At 52.3% G+C, this 16750-nt stretch overlaps 1 protein-coding gene across 2 annotated transcripts in view; it reads left to right on the top strand.

The window, feature by feature from the left end:
- The first annotated feature begins 15494 nt into the window (after positions 1-15494).
- Positions 15495-16750, top strand: part of BAHD1 (bromo adjacent homology domain containing 1) — a 24222-nt gene continuing 22966 nt past the window's right edge. The window contains exon 1 of one of the 2 annotated variants that reach the window (XM_004687917.2): positions 15495-15742. The gene's annotated coding sequence lies outside the window, so the exon portion shown is untranslated. The remainder of the gene's footprint in view (positions 15743-16750) is intronic. The other variant, XM_012728749.1, reaches the window with a different exon arrangement.

Raw genomic sequence — 16750 nt, 5'->3', positions numbered from 1 at the left:
AGGAGGAGCTGCCTCTTTGATTCCAGGCGCGGGCGCTCAGGCAGTGCCCCACCCACGGAGTCGGAATCCAGGGTTCTGGGGGCCGAGGATCGCGATCCCCAACCTAGGGTCCTCTCCCTGCTCCCCCGCCGCCCCCTCCCGGTTTTCCTGTAGCACCGAGCTCTGCTGAGCGCAGCTAGGCGCTGCTCCGGCTGGCGGGACCCGGCTGGGGAGCGGCTCCGCAGGCCTTAGTGGAGCTCGCCTGACCCCTGCTGGCCTCCCGCTGCTTCGCAGGCGCACGGAGCTTTTGCTCTGGGCTGGTGGCTCCCACTTCTCTTGACTTCAGGATGTAGACTAGCTCAAGGTACTCTTGCCAAAAGAGATAAGGCAAGGGGTGGTGAGGAGCTGGATAGCCTCTCACTATCCTCTACCTTGTATCATTTCATACAAGACACTACTTTGAATATTTTTTTTAAGTAGAACAAATTCAGGCCCTGCATGGCTGTGCAAGGGTAAACGCACAGCGCTATGACGCTAGCCACAGCCACTTCAGCACAAGTTTGATCCCCAGAGAGGGAGGTGACCCACGTGGCACAGCAGACCTCGCCTGTCCAGTCTGCTACTCCCCTAAGCATTGTATTTCAATAGCCTGTCTCTGGTAAATCCTTTCACCCCACCAACCCCCCTCACCTCTGGCCTGTACCCCAGTTCTTGTATGCATAAATAAATCTTTTTTTTTTTAAATAAGGCAAATTCAGAACAAAGGCCAATGTTAATTTTTCAATTTGTCTGTATATATACATATATCTATTTATTTATTTAAAGATTTATTTATTTATGCATACAGGAACTGGGGCACAGGCCGGAGGTGCAAAGGGAAGGGCTGGGTGGTGGGCATTGAGAGGGTTCATCAGAGACAGAGTGGGGGGCAGAACAGGCAGATCTACTGAAATACACTGCTGAGGAGAGCAGCGGGCAGGACGGGAGAGGCCACTTGGGTCACCTCCCTGGCCAGGGAACAAATTTATGCTACCATGGCTGCAGACAGCGTCTTAGAGCTGTGCTTTAACCTGTTATGCCATCAGGGAGGGCCCCAATTTTGTGTGTGTGTGTGTGTGTATATATATATATATATATATATATGACACGAAAAACCCTTTCTGTCCCTCCCAAACCCAAGGACAAAACCACTTTTTAAACTTTAAGATTTCTTGGTAATTCACTTCATGCTTCTTAGTGATATACTACTTGTTCATTTGGCTGAAGGATAGTTTGTTAAGGTGCGTACACTTGACTTATGAGAAGCTCACTACATGCCCATATTTTTCTCACTTCCTCAGACCAGTCCTGTTCATAGGCCAACATCTAGGATTCCTGAGAGCAGAGAGTACAGAGCCCAGACCACATTCCTGGTTGTGCCCTGTCTCTGCCCACACTTAAATGTGCCTTAGAACCTGTTCTCCAGAAACGCACTGACTCGGGTTGAACCACTTCTCCCGGGGTGCTCCACCTGGTCCCTTCAGCAGGGTGCTGTTTCTGAAACTGGCCTCTCACTCACCACCCAGCTCATTATATCTTGGATCCATGACAACTTGACAACTTATCACCCTTCTTCCAATCCTCAACCTTTCCTCTACACTGAACCAGAAGGAACCATCAAATTCCCAGCTAAATTTTTCAGCGGCTCCAAGCACCTATAAGAGGTAAGGCTTTTTGCAAGGCAAATATAACACTAATCTGCCTCTGCTTCCCCTTGGGCACTCCCCACCCACCCCACCTGAGTAATAGCACCCCACTTGCAAATAGCATTCAGGGGGCTGTTATCCCTTTACTGAAGATGTCCTTCTAGCCCTTCACCTGCTCTGTATTCCTCAGCTCAGGGACCTCCTTTCTCTGTTTCCTTAGTCCTCTGTCCCCATTCCACTCATTCTGAGAAGGAGCCCTTTTCATTTCTTCCTGGACATAGCTACATCAGTAGGCTTGTCACACCTTGTATTTATCTCCTCTGTGTCTGTTCCCTCGGTGTTAGTTACATTAAGAATTTGAGGTCCAGGGCTGTGATTTAACTGCCATGTATAGGCTTACTCTGCAGCACAGTTCCTGGCACATAATAGGTGCTCAACAAACACACTTGAAAGAGCAGGTGGGTGGTCATGTGACATTTAGCTCACATTTTGCTGGTACTACAGTTATTTTGTGTGTGTGATCACCTCTGGGTATAAGATCTTTGAGGTCAAAGAGCATTTCTCACTTATCTGAACAACCAACCCCACCCCACCCCCCCAGCACTCACAGTGCGCATTCAGCGCATTCATCAGCTAAGTTCCTGCTGAATGAGTGAAACAACAGGTGGGCCAGAAACCCAGCCTAATCCCCAGAGTTGGCAGAAACAGCAGGGCCATGCTTTCCCTGGCCTTCTCACCCTGCACAGCCAGGGCCCAGCTGCAGAGGGGAGGCCCTCACCCCCCATATTTCTCAGACCCACTCAGATACAGAAATGAACCCCCTCTGCCAGCTGAAGACAAGGAAGGGGACAGAATGGGAGGTAAGGGGCAGAGTTGGGGCACACTCCACCCTTTTCTTGTAAAATATAGAGCATATGCAAAAGAGTTTGTGACATGCATTCATGCAGTATAAAGAATAGTAATAAAACCACCCAGCACCCAAGTTGGTAAAAAGAACATTCTCAGTAACTTGGAAGCCTGTGGCTTCCTCTCCAGAAGGATCACTACCCCGAATTTCCTAACAGCCACCCCTCCCTTTTCTTTATGGTTCCCTGATTCTGTGTGTTGCCGCTACTTAGATTGCCTCTTTTAAAGCTTTCTGCAATTGTACTTAAGTATATATTTTTCTAATTGTTGATGTGCCATTATTTTACATCCTTGCTAGTGTCTAGACAGTAGAGGATCCCCCCACCCAGGTGTGGCCCCCAAAGCCCTCCTATCACCCTTACTCCTCCACCCTAGCCCATTATGCTCCTCCCACCACTATCCTCCTGTTTTCACCCCTTGGTATATTCTTTGATGCCTTGCTGCTTTGGCTTATCGCTGTTTCATTTTTAAAGACATGTCCCTGGTAGTGAGTAGAGGTGTCATTTGGTCAGATTTCTTGTATTCTACTGTGTGAAAATATTACAGTTGCAGTACCCATTCTAGCTGATGGACCTTTGGGTTGTTTACAGTTTGGGATTCCTCTGAAACATTCTGGAGATATCTTCTGGTGTATGTAACAAGTTTCTCCAGGTGCTTTCCTGGGAGTGGAATTTCTGTGTTGTTAGGTATACGCCCAATCACCTTTACTAGATAATTCCCAACTTCCCTCCCCCCCCCATCCAACGTGGTTTATGTGCCTCTATTTTTTTTAGAACTATACCATTACATATGATCTGAAGCAGAGGTGCCAAGCCAGCCCAGGGCTAATCCTTGAGTTTATTTTCAGCTGGGGGCAAGTCAGATAGCAAAAGAGTGTATCATTGCTGCTCTGCCAAGATCCCACAAACCTTTGTACACAAACTAAGAGCCATACACTGAGCCAAGACCTGGGGAGACAGCAGTGAGTACACAGTAGCCTCTACAAGGGACAGTTAGATTTCCACTTACTCTGCCAAGTAGTGCACACACTTTTGCCCTGAAAGATTGGGAGAAGAATAGTTGGGTAGGTGGAGTTTTCTTTTTTTTAAAGATTTATTTATCTGTGCATACAGAACTAGGGCACAGGCCAGAGGCTCAGGGGCAGCAAGAGGCTTCACCAGAGACAGAGGGGGGAGCAGAACAGGCTGACTGATGAAGTACACTGCTGAGGGGAGCAGCCGGCGGGCCAGGAGAGGTCTGCTGGGCCATGTGGTCACCTCTGGGACAGGCGGGAATCGAACTCATGCGGAAGTGGCTTTAGATTCTCAGTGCTGCGCTTTAACTCGCTGCGCCATCAGGGAGGGCCTGTGGAGTTTTCTTGAAGAGAGGAGTGGTATTCCCAGCCCAGGGATCTCAGTGGAGCACAGTTGATCAGTGGAAGCACAGAGGGCTGTCCTGCCAGCGTCAGAGGGGGAGAAAAGGAGACTAGGGTTATGCCTCAAGCCACAGAGATAGATGTGTCTCCAGCCAAACACACCTGTGCCCTTCTGCTTGTCCGAGGGCAAACACTGACGGATGTGCGCACACAGACGTAACCCACAGCCGCACACAGATAGCCTGTCATATACGCCACAGGGCAGCGCCAAAGAGGGGGAGCCCACAGCTGCCTGGGGGAGATAAGCCAGCTGGGGAATATCCCTGGTGCCTCTGCTTTGGTCCTGAGAGGCAGACTCTCTTAGGCAGAGGATGGGAGGGATCCCCAAATGCTTGTTCTTTTTATAGAAACTGGGTGGCAAAGTCTCTTGGCCCATACTTGGTCTCTGTCTGATGCAGGGTTGAGTATGCAGTAGATCTCTATAGAGTTGTTGAAATAAAATTGATTAATTAAATTTCCTATAAGATGAATTAAGATTTAAAATACAGGAAGGGGGAAACTGAAATATACTAAAGAGGTAAGGAGAGGTCGTTTATAATTGAGCTGCAGCCTCCCTGGTCCCTCCTTTTTTTTCCAGATTCCAGCTATTGGCCTATAGTGAAGGGGCCAGATGGACCCTTATAAGGCCGATAATTAAGGCTGGAGGTTTGTGAATTTATATGACCACAGTTGCCTGGGAGAGCCAGGATCTGCTCCCCAATACTGAAGCTGCTTCCACAGTCCAGAGCTGGTAAAGATTCAGTGTCAAGATATTCAGAGTCCGCATGTACCAGCACCTCTCACTGTTCCCTCCCTGCCTCACCTCCCAGGTGCACCCTGCAATCCTTCAAAGCTGAGCAGGGGAGTGGGAGGTGGAAAGCAGGTTTACTTTAGCACCTCCATCTCCCTGAGGGAACCCCCATCTCTGGAAGGCGGCTTGGCTCCAGAATGAAGGAAGGTGAAATCCTCTGGGGAAATGAATAGGGCCTCCTTGTCTTCTCCCCTTTGTGCGGGGTGTGCAGGTGCTTGGAACCCGGCCATATATCAGGCCCCATCACTTTGCTGCTGTTCCCATTGGCTCACCCATGCCTTCAGCGGGGCCAGAGCCTCATGTCCTCCCATGGGCCTTGGAGAGAGGCTGTGGGGGCTGGGGGTATCCTTTGGGGTGTGGAGTCTGCCCTCATTAGCTGATAAGACAATCCATGCTAAGGTTGCTAGCTCTCTCCAAAGAAGGGCCTTGCAGGGAAACCCTGGCAGCTGGGTGTTGATTCAGAGGCACCTCCCTCACTAAAGGTACCCTTAGGGAAGGGTGCCCTTGCTCTGTACTCCAACTTTGTGCCCAAGGCTCGAAGCTCCAAGTGCTCCTCCTTGCCATCCTGCCCTCTCTCTCTCCTTCCCCTAAGGATGTCCCTCTGACTAGGCCTAGTCAAGCGCCTTATTTCCCTGCTGCCTCATAGACTTCCTGGATCTGCACCTGAGTTTTCCAGGGCTTCCTGGGACTTGCCACTCAGTCCCAGTCAGGTGATGGACCTGCTTATCCAGCCTCCTACCCCCCCAGCAGGCACACACCCCAGGACTGGTCCACATGAGTAACCTACCCCTTCATCAGCCAACCCCCAGCTAAGAACAGCCAACATTAGTGACTAGTCACCATGTGCTGGGGTCTGGGGCTTCAAAGGAAGTAACAATTATGGGGGCAAAAGAGCTTACAATTCAGCTGGGAAGACAGACAGACAACAGGTCATTGCATCCCTCCACTCAGTTCTACTGTCACCCATTCTTTAGGACCCAGCGTGAGTACTGCTCACCCTGTTTTGCTGCTGTATGCCCAGCTTTGAATCTGGTTTAATGGAGGTCCCACCCAATAAATACTTGCATAATGGATGCCTGGGGGGTGGGGGGAGGTAGAATGGGGCTGCTGGAGACCACCTCTCTTCCTGCTGCCCTCCACCAAGCTAATCTAAATAAAATCAGATTTAACTGAAACATCAAGGGCAGCCTGGGGTGGGGGGAGGGGCTGGTGGGTAGGGTAAAGGTGGGCAAGGGAAATCCTAAACTTTGTTTTGAACTAAAATCTCCAATCTTTTTACTAACTAACAGCTGAAAGATGAGGGTCCTGCGACCAGACTCTAACATCTTGGCTGCCAAAGCCAGAACTTTTATGTCTCTATATTTCAAAGAGTTTGCTCTGTTGAACTTTATAACTAGTTATAACTGTTATAATCCAGTCCCTGAATGATTCAAGTCAGTAAATTTTATATGAAAAATATCACAAAACCACAAACATTGGATTCTCAGGCAGATTACTCCTAAAAACAGGCAAACAGCAGAAAGGAGGGAGTCTAAGAGCTGCAGGTGAGGTCTGGTGCAAAGTGTGGCTACAAGAAGTTTTCTGAACGAGTAAGAAAGTTCAGCACCGTGCCCACCTGGCAAAGCAGTCAGACCACAAAGCTGCCCTGCCCTGCCCTGCTGTGGCACAAGCAAATCAAGAGGCTTGATTCCTCTGCCAGTCATTCATTCATGCCACATCATTCAGTAATTGCTCCTGAGGACTTAACCTGTGCAGGTTGCCAGCCAGGCTGTAGAGGGCTGTAGGAGCTATGGAAGACTTGCTTCCAACCTAGCCTAACCCTGGAGGCTGAGCTTAACCAGGACCAAAGACCAGCCCCTTGGGGTTGGGGGAGGGGGCGAGGGATCTAGAATACTTCTCTTTGGGGCAACCTCAGTGGTCAGTTCTAGATCTGGATCTTTATCCTGACTGCCAGCAGGAGCCAGCAGGGTTGGAGCTGGAGGTTGATAGGATGTGATGTTTTGGAAAGATCCCTCTGGTTGCTGCCTGGAGAACAAGCTGGAGGAGTGGAGTGGGGCAAAGCAGATCGGGGAGCCAGGACTGCGGTTGCCTGAGTGGGAAGGAGGTGCCAGGAGTGGAGGTAAGTGGCAGTCTGGCTGTGGTGATGGATTAGATAAGGGTGGCAGTGGTGGAGGGGGAGGTGCCAAGGATGACTCGCAGCTTTCAAGACTGGGTGGGAGGTGTTGCCTTTACCCCCAAATGGAAACACTGGAAGAGCATCCTGGGTTTGCCTGTGGTTAGAAGTTGGTTGAAGAGTATCTGATGTTCCTGAAAGACCACATTGTTATTTCAGTGTCAAAATGAGTGCAGAGGACAGGGAAAGCATACTCTTGATGAGGATTTGCAAAAGGCATATTGTTTTTATAAAGAAATATGACCATATGCTGGCAACATTTTGCCCCCAATCGAAGAGATGAATGCCTCTCCTAGCAGCTTCGTGTGTAAAATCCAAATGAGCTATTAACAGGTCTTTGGAGAACATAAGAATAGAGAATTGTTTAAGGAAACTCATTCAGGAACAAGGGAAGGAGAAACAATGAAATGTGACCTGGCAGAGCTCTGAACCCTGGCTTCACTGCTTTTTAGCTGTGTGACTCTGGGTGAGTTACAGAACATCTCTGTGCTCCAACAGTAAAATGGAAATAACAGTACCTATCTCATTAGATTTCTTGAGGGTTAAAAGTATAGAGATTTTAACACAGTGCTTAGCTCATGAAATTTCTCCAGGTCTGTTACCTATTGTTACATCACACACCAAGGGAGAAATAAATGGAAATAAGTATTTCTATAAAGAAGAGTTACCCACATGACCAAGTTTGATTGTTAATATCCCTTTGTAAGTTTTTTTTTTAAAGATTTATTTATTTGTGCATACAGAACTGGGGTACAGTCCAGAGGCTCAGGGGCGCGAGAGGCTTCACCAGAGACAGAGTGGGGAACAGAACAGGCAGATCGACGAAGTACACTGCTGAGGGGAGCAGTGGGCGGGTCAGGAGAGGTCTGCTGTCAGGAGGTGACCATGTGGTCACCTCCTGGGCAGGCAGGAATTGAACTCATGCAGAAGTGGCTTTAGATTCTCAGTGCAGTGCTTTAACCCGCTGCACCACCAGGGAGGGCCTCCCTTTGTAAGTTTTTTAAAAAATAGAATAATAATCACAAAGGAGGAGGTGAGGGGAATATTAGATTTTGTGTCTGAGTCTTGGTGTCACCTGTCCTGTTATTTATTGTTGGATCTGAACTTGCTTGGCACATATACTCTTGGTGGGTCCCACAGTTTCAGAGGGTGTCTTTGCTGGATGGAGTGAAAGCTTTCCAAGGTTAGAACATTGTTGTCTGCATCACCTCCCAGCTCCCATGGATGCCAGAACAGAGCCAGGGATGAGTGGTAACCTGGTTGGAGTTTGGGGAACTTTCCAGGGGGTGCCTCTACTAGGAGAGGCTGGTCCTGCTTTCACTGTGGGTTCATTGAGGATAAGGGGAAATGGCAAAAGGGCCACAGCTCTTGGTTTCAGAGGCAGATAAAAGAGGTCATTGGCTGTGGCTGGAAGCCTGTAGGAGGTGAGCCATCTCACTTTGGCGATGCAATTAGGGAAGCCACCAAAAATCTTTCCAAATACAGCAGAGGATAGCTGCAGTCAGGGGGTCTGTCTTGGTGTTGAGGGTGGAGTGGGGAAAACTAGCTGAAAGAGGCTGGCCCCTCCCCTAGGTCCAGTAAAGGGAGGAGGCAGCTTAGGGCCAGAGTGGGACCTGTTGCAGCTACGTGAGCAGTACATAATGGGGCTCCAGATGGGGGACAGTGGTACAAAGAGGGGTTGCAGGACTGGATTCCAATACAGAAGGAGGGCAGACTGCAGGTGTGGCAGGATAGGCGTGTGATGAAGTAGGTTCATACTTGCTCAGGCTTTGGGGGCAGCTGCTAGGGCCAGGCACTGTTAAAAGCATTGTGCATGTTTTAAAAAGATGCAGAGCCAGGACTCCTGTTTAGGAAATCTGGCTTCAGAATGTATTCTTAATCATGACACTATGTAAAACATAGAAAGTAAAGACTTTATAACTACAAGGGGCTGCACCTCTCTTACCTTTACGTCAACTGCCATATTAATAAAAGCAAAGGTTTGGGGCCACTCATGGGGTTGTGATCTTAACAGTTACTTAGGCTCTCCAGGTTTCCATGTCTTTAGTCATTTGTAAATTTAGTATGTTACAGAATTAATAAAGAAATGTGTGTTGAGTGCCACAAATGTCTTCTTTAAGACACCTGGCGTGGGAGGCCCTCAAGACATTGACCATTTAGGTTTCTTCATCGGCCCAGGTGTCTGCAGGTCTGGATTTGAGGAACCAGAGTGGTGCATCCCTGGGGCCCCCCTTAATATACTCCTGCTACAAAGGACCCCACCTCTGAATAGGCAACTATGATACAGGCAGTGAGCCTGAAGAAGCTGAGATCCCAAGCAACCCATGCCCACCTCGTCACAGATACTTCATGCTTCATGCCTCTCTCTTCCACTAATTTATTTGTTCACTTGCTACTTGCCCATCATTTACTATTCAGCCCATCAAACATGACTAGGTAGCTACTACTGGCCAGGCATTATGCTACTTTCTGAGGAGTAGTCACCTAGAGGAGCATGGCCCACAGACCATGGGCCATGTTTCACACCCCTTTCATCTCCTGCTGGATCAGTGGGTCTTGAAGGGTGCTCAGAAAACATGTGCACCTGAGCCAGTAACAGCTGCTGTTAGTGCCCAGCTGTGAGGCTGTAATGAGCCTCTCCAAGGAGGTTCACAAACCTGAAAACTTTTGGGGGTCAAGCAGATCTACAAATGCTTGAAGAGGGCAACAAGGAACAATGGCGGAGTGTGCAGCATGGCTGCCCCATAAAGATAGTATTTTCAATTTGTTACCAGCCAATTGTTGTGAGTGGAAATGTGGGCCAAAGGCAGCCAGACCTGATTTTTCAAGAGAAATTAGAAATTTTGATTTTTTTAAAATATTAAGCAAAACCGGGAATGCATTATAATTTATTTGCATAGAACAAGCAACTCAAAACCTGACGTCTACACGCTATACCAACTACACCCAACTACATCAAGACCCTTAGGATAACCTGAGTTTTTACTCTGAATCTCAAAAAGTCTCAGTATGGGTTCCTAATTTAACTGTGAAGCAAGAATTTAGCCAGAACTTGGAGGCCTGTTTAATTCTGTTCAAAAGTTGCCAGATTGGGACCCGACTGGGTCTGTGGAAGGGGAGAGGTAAAGAGGGCTGTGTTTCCTGGAGCCAGATGCTGAGGGACCCAGAATACAGTCCTTCCTTGGGCCCAGGGATGTGCTAGATACATAGGAAGGTATATCGAGGATGCCGAAGTCACACTCCTGCTTCCAGGGGTTTCTAGTCTCATGTTAGTGACCCAGGCAGAACAGGAGATGGTCAGAAGGCTTAACAGGAAACTGGGCAGCTCCTGGGAATTCAGAACATCAGCGTGCAAGGTAGACCTGAATGTTAGGAGACCTTGCCAGAAAAGTCAGGTTTGAGACTCCGAGGACAAACATAAATGGGTATAACCTATGCTGGAGACCCCCCCAAAAAATGCCCTGGAGAGTATGTTTCAGATATTGTAGAAAAAGTGTGCTAGAAAGGGCAGGGCATCCTCACTGGGGGTCCTGTTCAATCTGGCAGTCCCAGTCGTGGTCACAGCAGGAACAGGCAGGCAAGGAAAACAAGGCTCCCTGGGCACTTAGAAAGTGTGCTGTGGATTAGAGCCAGGGACTGCAACCCAGACCCTGAAGAGTCAGGCAGACTGGGGCATAAGTCTCATGTGAGTGACATGGGACATGCATTAAGGGCTCTTAAGCCTTGGTTTCCTAACTGTGAATGGCAACAGTAATGGTGCCTACCTGCTGAGGCTGGGGGTGAAAGTGGAAACCAGCTCCCCAAAGTCAAGCACTGAGTGTGACACCAGCTCCAGTTCCTAGTGAGGGATGTCTGTCTGTTTCATTCTTTCTCGTTAACAATGTCCACTCTGAGAATTCTAGCCCTGAGTCAGGTGGGGAAAGAGTCCTTGGAAGGCAAAGCTTGCCCCATGTTTGCCCCCATTTTCTTGTCTCCGTTCTAGGAAACAGCACTGAAATCTGGAAGGGCAGGACTGCCTAGAAGGGGTGAAGAGGGAGGGAGATGCAGGCATTGGGTCCTTCCCACCTGAGAGAGAGAAGGGAGAGCCCGTTTGGCCACTGGAGCTGCGCTGGCAGAGGACTCTTCCCGGAGGATGGACCCCTTCGGCACAATCCCCACCTGGGAGGGGACACAGAGACCCAAAGTTAAATATCCCTCTGGGAAGCCAGCCAGTGCTGGGTGAAACCCAAGACGCAAAGCCCCTTCCACCCCTTCCGCACGCACGGGTCACACCCCGAAGCTTCCCTAATTCACCTCCTAGGACTTTGTCACACATAGACCTGACCAGGACCTTCCTCCCCTTAAAGCCTCCAGCCACCCCTCCCCCCGCCATACCTTTGGGGTAAAGCAACTTGACCCGGCTTCCAAAGCCCGAGTGGCTGGAGGGCGGATCTCTGCAACCTCAACCCCACCTTGCCCCCAGTTTCATAGCTTTGCGATTTTTTCACAGCTTTCCTCTGCCTGGGGACTCCTCAACTCTCCCCCTTTTCAAGGGCGGGGTCAGCGAGAAGGTCTGCACTTTCATAAACCGCTCACGGCTTAACCTTCTCAGAATATTCTGGCACTTCACCCCAGTCCCACACCCGGGGCAGACCGGAGCACCCTCCCCTTTTGCTTTCTCAGCAGCCATTACGGTTGCTGTCACGAAGTTGCATTTTTCACACTGCTTTTCTGTCCCTTTACTCCCAACACATCCCAGCCCCCGACTGGAAGCTTGTTGAGAGCAGGCAGTCTCGGTCCTTGTGGTAACCCTCCGGCTGGTCCTTTGTCTGGGGCATTCTGGACACTCGCAAGGGGCAGACGCCGCGCAGGGGCACTGGCTGGTGGGTGGCAGGACGGAAGCACCCGCGCGGCGCTGGGGCTGCTTTTCTAGGGCCGCGGGGGTGGGGGTGGGGGAGGCCGGCCCTGCGCCCTGCTGCACCTCCCGCCGGACCCAGCCCACCCGCTCCCGCCCCGGCTCGCGTCGCCCGCGCCCACCCGGCCAGGTGATCTCGAACCTTCTCCCTCTCACACCCCAACAACAAACAACCCTCAGCGCTCTCCCTCCGGAGAAAGGAGGTGGAGCCTGACCTCAGCCGGAGGCTGCAGCAGCTGCCTGAGGGGGGGTGGGGGGGAAAGGACTCCTAGCTCCAGTCCTTGGGGGAGTCTCCCCTCCAGGGAGCGACGGGGGGGCGACGAGGGGGGTCCCTTGGCGAGTTCCCAAGCCCCCGGGGAGCCCTCCCTCGGCAGCCTCGACCCTCCACAGGCGAAGGGAGGAGGGGCCGGAGGGGAGGTTCCAGGGAGCGCTCGCTTCCGACTCGGTCCCTCAGTCAGTAGTACCCTCGACCCCCTCCTCGCGCCCTCCATTCCTCAAACCCCGGGGCTACAGGATGGGGTGGGTCTAGGCGTGGAGTTAGCTGGAGAGGGAGGATGCAGCTCTGCTGGGCGCCTGGTAACTGAGGTGTGCCCATCCCCCACCCTCTTGACGGGGATGGGGCGCAGGGGTGTGCGCAGCACCCCAGGGACACGCCGTCTAGGGCTGGCAAGAGCCCGAAGTGGGATGTCGTCTTTGGTAGAGGCATCTTGGATAGGGGGAAGATCGGGCACCCCAAATGGAAGACCTGGGATCCCCAAAGAGGATAGGTTGGGGAGTTGGGAGGGAAGGAAGGAGAAGGCAGAATAGCTTTTCGGGGAGAGGCAGCCTGCAAACACTTTCCTTGGCCAGCAATCTGGAGGCTAGCACTGGACAGATGGGGGTTTTGGACACAGCACCATGGACATGTGTTCCCCAAAAGTCTGAGTGCACTTAGCCCCCCCTCTTCCTCTTATGCATAGACTAGATCCATATAGGCCCCCACCTCACCTTGACCTCCCCCCCAGGCTGTGGCAGTGGGTACCAGGAACGGTCCTGTCTTGTTTGCTGGGCACTGGACAGCTGACCCTCGGTGGCAGGAGGGGGCCTTGCCCTACCAGTTCAGAGCCTTGGAGAGAGCACTACTTCCTCCCCTATCCTGAAGGAAAGGGGCCCCAGCAGGTAAACACCAAACTGGCTTATGCCCTTGGATTTGCCTGGGGGGCAAATAATTTCTGGAGATCCCTTTAAGGAGGGGGTTCCGATCCCTTTAAGAGCGAGTGGGTCAGATAAAAGGACTATAAAAGTCCATCTTTACTCCCCCCACCCATTGGAGGGTGCTTGATAAGGTAATGGAAGGGGGCAAGTGCTGCAGACAAATTAACTGGTGTCCCATCCCCCAGGGAACTGTGTCCTTAAGTGTGTCCAGTGGGGCTGAGGAAGCAGCTTAATGGGTGTCTCTGGGACCCAGAGTTCAGTCCTCCAGTGGGCAGGAGCAGCTGCCCGGCTGCCAGGAAAGATGGGACAGGGCGTGGAATGGAGGAAGGGAGAAGTGGCTACTGCCACTACTGCAAAGACTGTGCTACACTGCAGGGGTACCCTGCCTGGTGCCAGGTGGCTGGAGCAGAGGGCAGGAGGTCTGCAGGGACTGCCGCGGGCATTGGGGGAGGTGCCTGGCTGCTGGAAGGGAGATGACGGAGCAGCCAGTCTGTCCCGGCTGTCAGTCTGGTTGCACTTGGTGGGGGAGGGGTGGGCCGCGTGTTTTCTCTCGGCCCTGGCTGTTTTTCTCTATGCATCTCCCTCTCTGGCTTTCCTGCTCTGAGGCAGTTAACCCTTCCTGATGGGTCTGGAGGCTGGAGAGCTGAGAGAGCACCCTGCCTGGAGGCGAGGGGTGGGGGGGGATGGTGTACGTGTGTGTGGGCGGGGTGGCCCTGGACATAATGGATTCCTACCGCTTTCCAGATTGAGCTGCAAACCCTTTTCAGTGGGGGGCCGCTGGGCTGCTGGGTGTGCTTGGATGAGGAAAGGTGATGTCCCACCCATCTGCCCAGTTGCCTTAGTGGGGTATGGTAGGGGCAGTTTTGACTCAGGGAAGGTTAGAGGAGTGGAAGGAAGGAGGAAGAGGTGGAGCCCATTCCAGTTGTGTAAAGACTCTGGGCTTGGAAGGAAGAAGGACCCCCTTACCCTAACCAGGTTGTGGATCCCTGGGGTGAAGGAGAGGACTAGCTGAAAGGTCCCTTGGGGAAGAGACAGGGTGTGCAGTCTGACCTCTTCTTTGCTGGCTTGTTGACTAGCTTTAACAAAGGGATCTGGAACAGGGGCAGATCAGTGGGCTGGCAGAGAAGGAACACCATGTGCCTTTTGCAAGTCATGTCTCCCATCAGACAGTAGCCCACTCAATTAGAGCCTCCTGGGCTAAAGGAGACAGCCACCTACGTGGGGGAGGCTCTGAGGGCAGAATTCCTCCAGCTGCCGGGCAGGCTGGGCAGGCTGGGTAGGCTGGAATGAGTTTTCATGACCACCCTATCTCCTCCACAGTCTCCACCAGGGCCCCAAATAAAGACAACTCTTTTTTACCCCATTCCAGGGCCCCTGGATCTTCAGTCCTGGATGCTGGGGGAAAGTCCAGTCCTCTGTCACCCTGCAACCCACTTCCTAGGCCAAGTGTGGGCTTCCTGCCACTCAGGTCTCCTTCTCTGTTACTAGGTACATTTCTCTTCTGACCCTTTGGCCTCAATCCCTGCCCATTAGTGGGCATGAAGCCAAGGTCAATGCAGGTTGGGCTGCTGACAGGAGCCCTGTCCCCCCTTCCGCTTTGGCTTCTGGCTACCAGGATGGCATGGCTCAGGTCCAGTGCTGTCACCCTCTACCAAGAATTTCTAATGAGGGGTGGGAGACCAAGAGTTTCTACAAAGAGGTGCCCATAGAATAGACTGGGACTAGGAGGGGGGAATTTCCTGAGGTGGGGGTAGGGCTGGCTTGCTGGTGGGGGAGGGGGGCTGCTAGACTGCTAGGAATCTTTGTCCTGGCAAGTTCAGAAAGAGAATTCCTTTAGTGTTCTACTTTTATAGGTTTGGGGACTTCGCTTTCCCTAAGGGTGAAAGGTGGAGAAGTATCGGCAGTTGTCCTAGGACAGCTTAGTCCTTTGAGAAGTTTCTATGCCAGTGTTGGCTCTTCACTCTCATACACACTTCCTCTGCTGGGTGGCCTCCTCCTTTAAACGTGTCACCCAGTACAGCTAAGATCATCTGGGCCCCTTGACAGCTCTAAAAGCAGATGGGAGAACCTTGTGGGGTTTTGGGGTATTTTTGTCTTTTTTGTTTTTTTTCCTAGTCTTATTTCCCAGCCATAAAGACTAGCAGACTTGATTGTCTTAAAGGCTGCCTGTGTTGAGTGCATGAGACTCAAAGTCTAGGAAAGGCTAGGCAGCTAGTGTGATACAGGAGTCACTCAACCACAGTCCAAGGTTGACTTTTTCCTCTCACCTAGATAGCCCCAGCACTGGGGTGCTTCTTTCAGCCTGAAGCTTCTCTTCACCCAGCCCTCTCTGGGCTGCTCCATGCGCTCTGGTGACTTGACACTACCCTCTGCTGCTGTTCCTTTCATGTCCTAAAAGCTCCCTTCCCCCGCCTGAATTGGGAATGAGGCTTTGTTCCGAGGTGGACTCAATATTTCTCAAGAACCTACTATGTGCATAGTCGATGCTTGCTGAAGCGAAGCCCTGTGCCGGCTCTGTCCATACCAGGTGCCCAAGACGCAGCCCCTTTGCGCACCTCACACGGACCTCCCACACCACCGTTTGACCTCAGCCTGCTGTGGCAACCCAGCTCGTTGACCCCGCAAGCGTGCTCGAGCTTGGAAAAGCACGACTGTGGATGTGAGGCTGACACGGAGCCACAGCATTCGGTGATTAGGCGGAAGCCAGGTGAGTGTCCACGCCTGGTCCCATCCTGGCTTGGGGACGCCAAGGAAGGAGTCCAGCCTGGGCTGTCAGGCTCTCCGCCCCTCCCCCGGAGAGCTTGATGTTCTCCGCGGTGGTGGAAGAGGGTGTGTGGGTGTCAAGGACTCACAAACCAGGCTCTGCTGTCAGCTGGAAATGGATGAGGGTTCCACACTCTGCTCCTGAGAAGGGTGAATTAGGACCTGGAGTGGGGGGACGGTAGATGAAGAGGAGAAAGAGGAAAAAGAGAGATGCGGGTGAGGGGTTACCGAGCCAGGACCGACCTTGCTTGAAAGGAAAGGAGACGTGGCAGGCAGGGAAGTCTAAAAGATGAGGCAAGGGCGGGAGGGGCTTCTCAGCAGTTGGGGCCCTTTCGCCGGAGTCTGGGGCCCTTTCTGCAGGAAAGGGGGGTTGTCCTCGCTTAAATTTCGACTGATCTTCGCGAAGGTTTGCCCTGGGGGCAACAGTGCCTGGCAAGGGCGGGGTGTTCCGCAGCTCGGTTGTCTTCAGTGGGTGCTGTGGAGACGGGGGCAGAGGGATGTTGAGGGGTGACGGCCAGGGTGGGGAGGTGATAAGATTTCTGGGGGGTGGTAGCAGCTGGGGGATCGGGGCACCAGGGTCGGGTCACCATGGGATACGGACTAAGGTTCTGGAGACGAAGAGAAAACCCAAGTAGCCGGCAAAGAAAACCAACCCCGCCACCACCCTTCGCACCGTACCCCTCCCCCCAGACCCACCACTCCCCGCACCGCCTCCCCCGGCCGCCTCGTGCTGCCCCCTGCGTTGAGACGACCGACCCACGGTTCTGATTGGTCAGAGTCCGGGAGGGGGAGCCGAGGGCCCGATTGGCTGGCGGGGCCAGCGCAGGGCGGGGCGGCTGATTGGCGGAGCTGGCCGAGGGGCACGCCGCTGATTGGCTGGGGACGAGGAAGCAGGAAGGAGGGCGGCGGAGGCTCAGCTCTCGGGGAGTTTGTGGGGGAACCGCGAGCGGCG

The sequence above is a fragment of the Condylura cristata genome, unplaced genomic scaffold (assembly GCF_000260355.1).
Source record: "Condylura cristata isolate star-nosed mole 26May11 unplaced genomic scaffold, ConCri1.0 scaffold00023, whole genome shotgun sequence".
Classification (NCBI taxonomy): Eukaryota; Metazoa; Chordata; class Mammalia; order Eulipotyphla; family Talpidae; genus Condylura; species Condylura cristata.
Note: the sequence above shows the minus strand (reverse complement) of the source record. Positions and strands in the feature narration are given on the sequence as shown.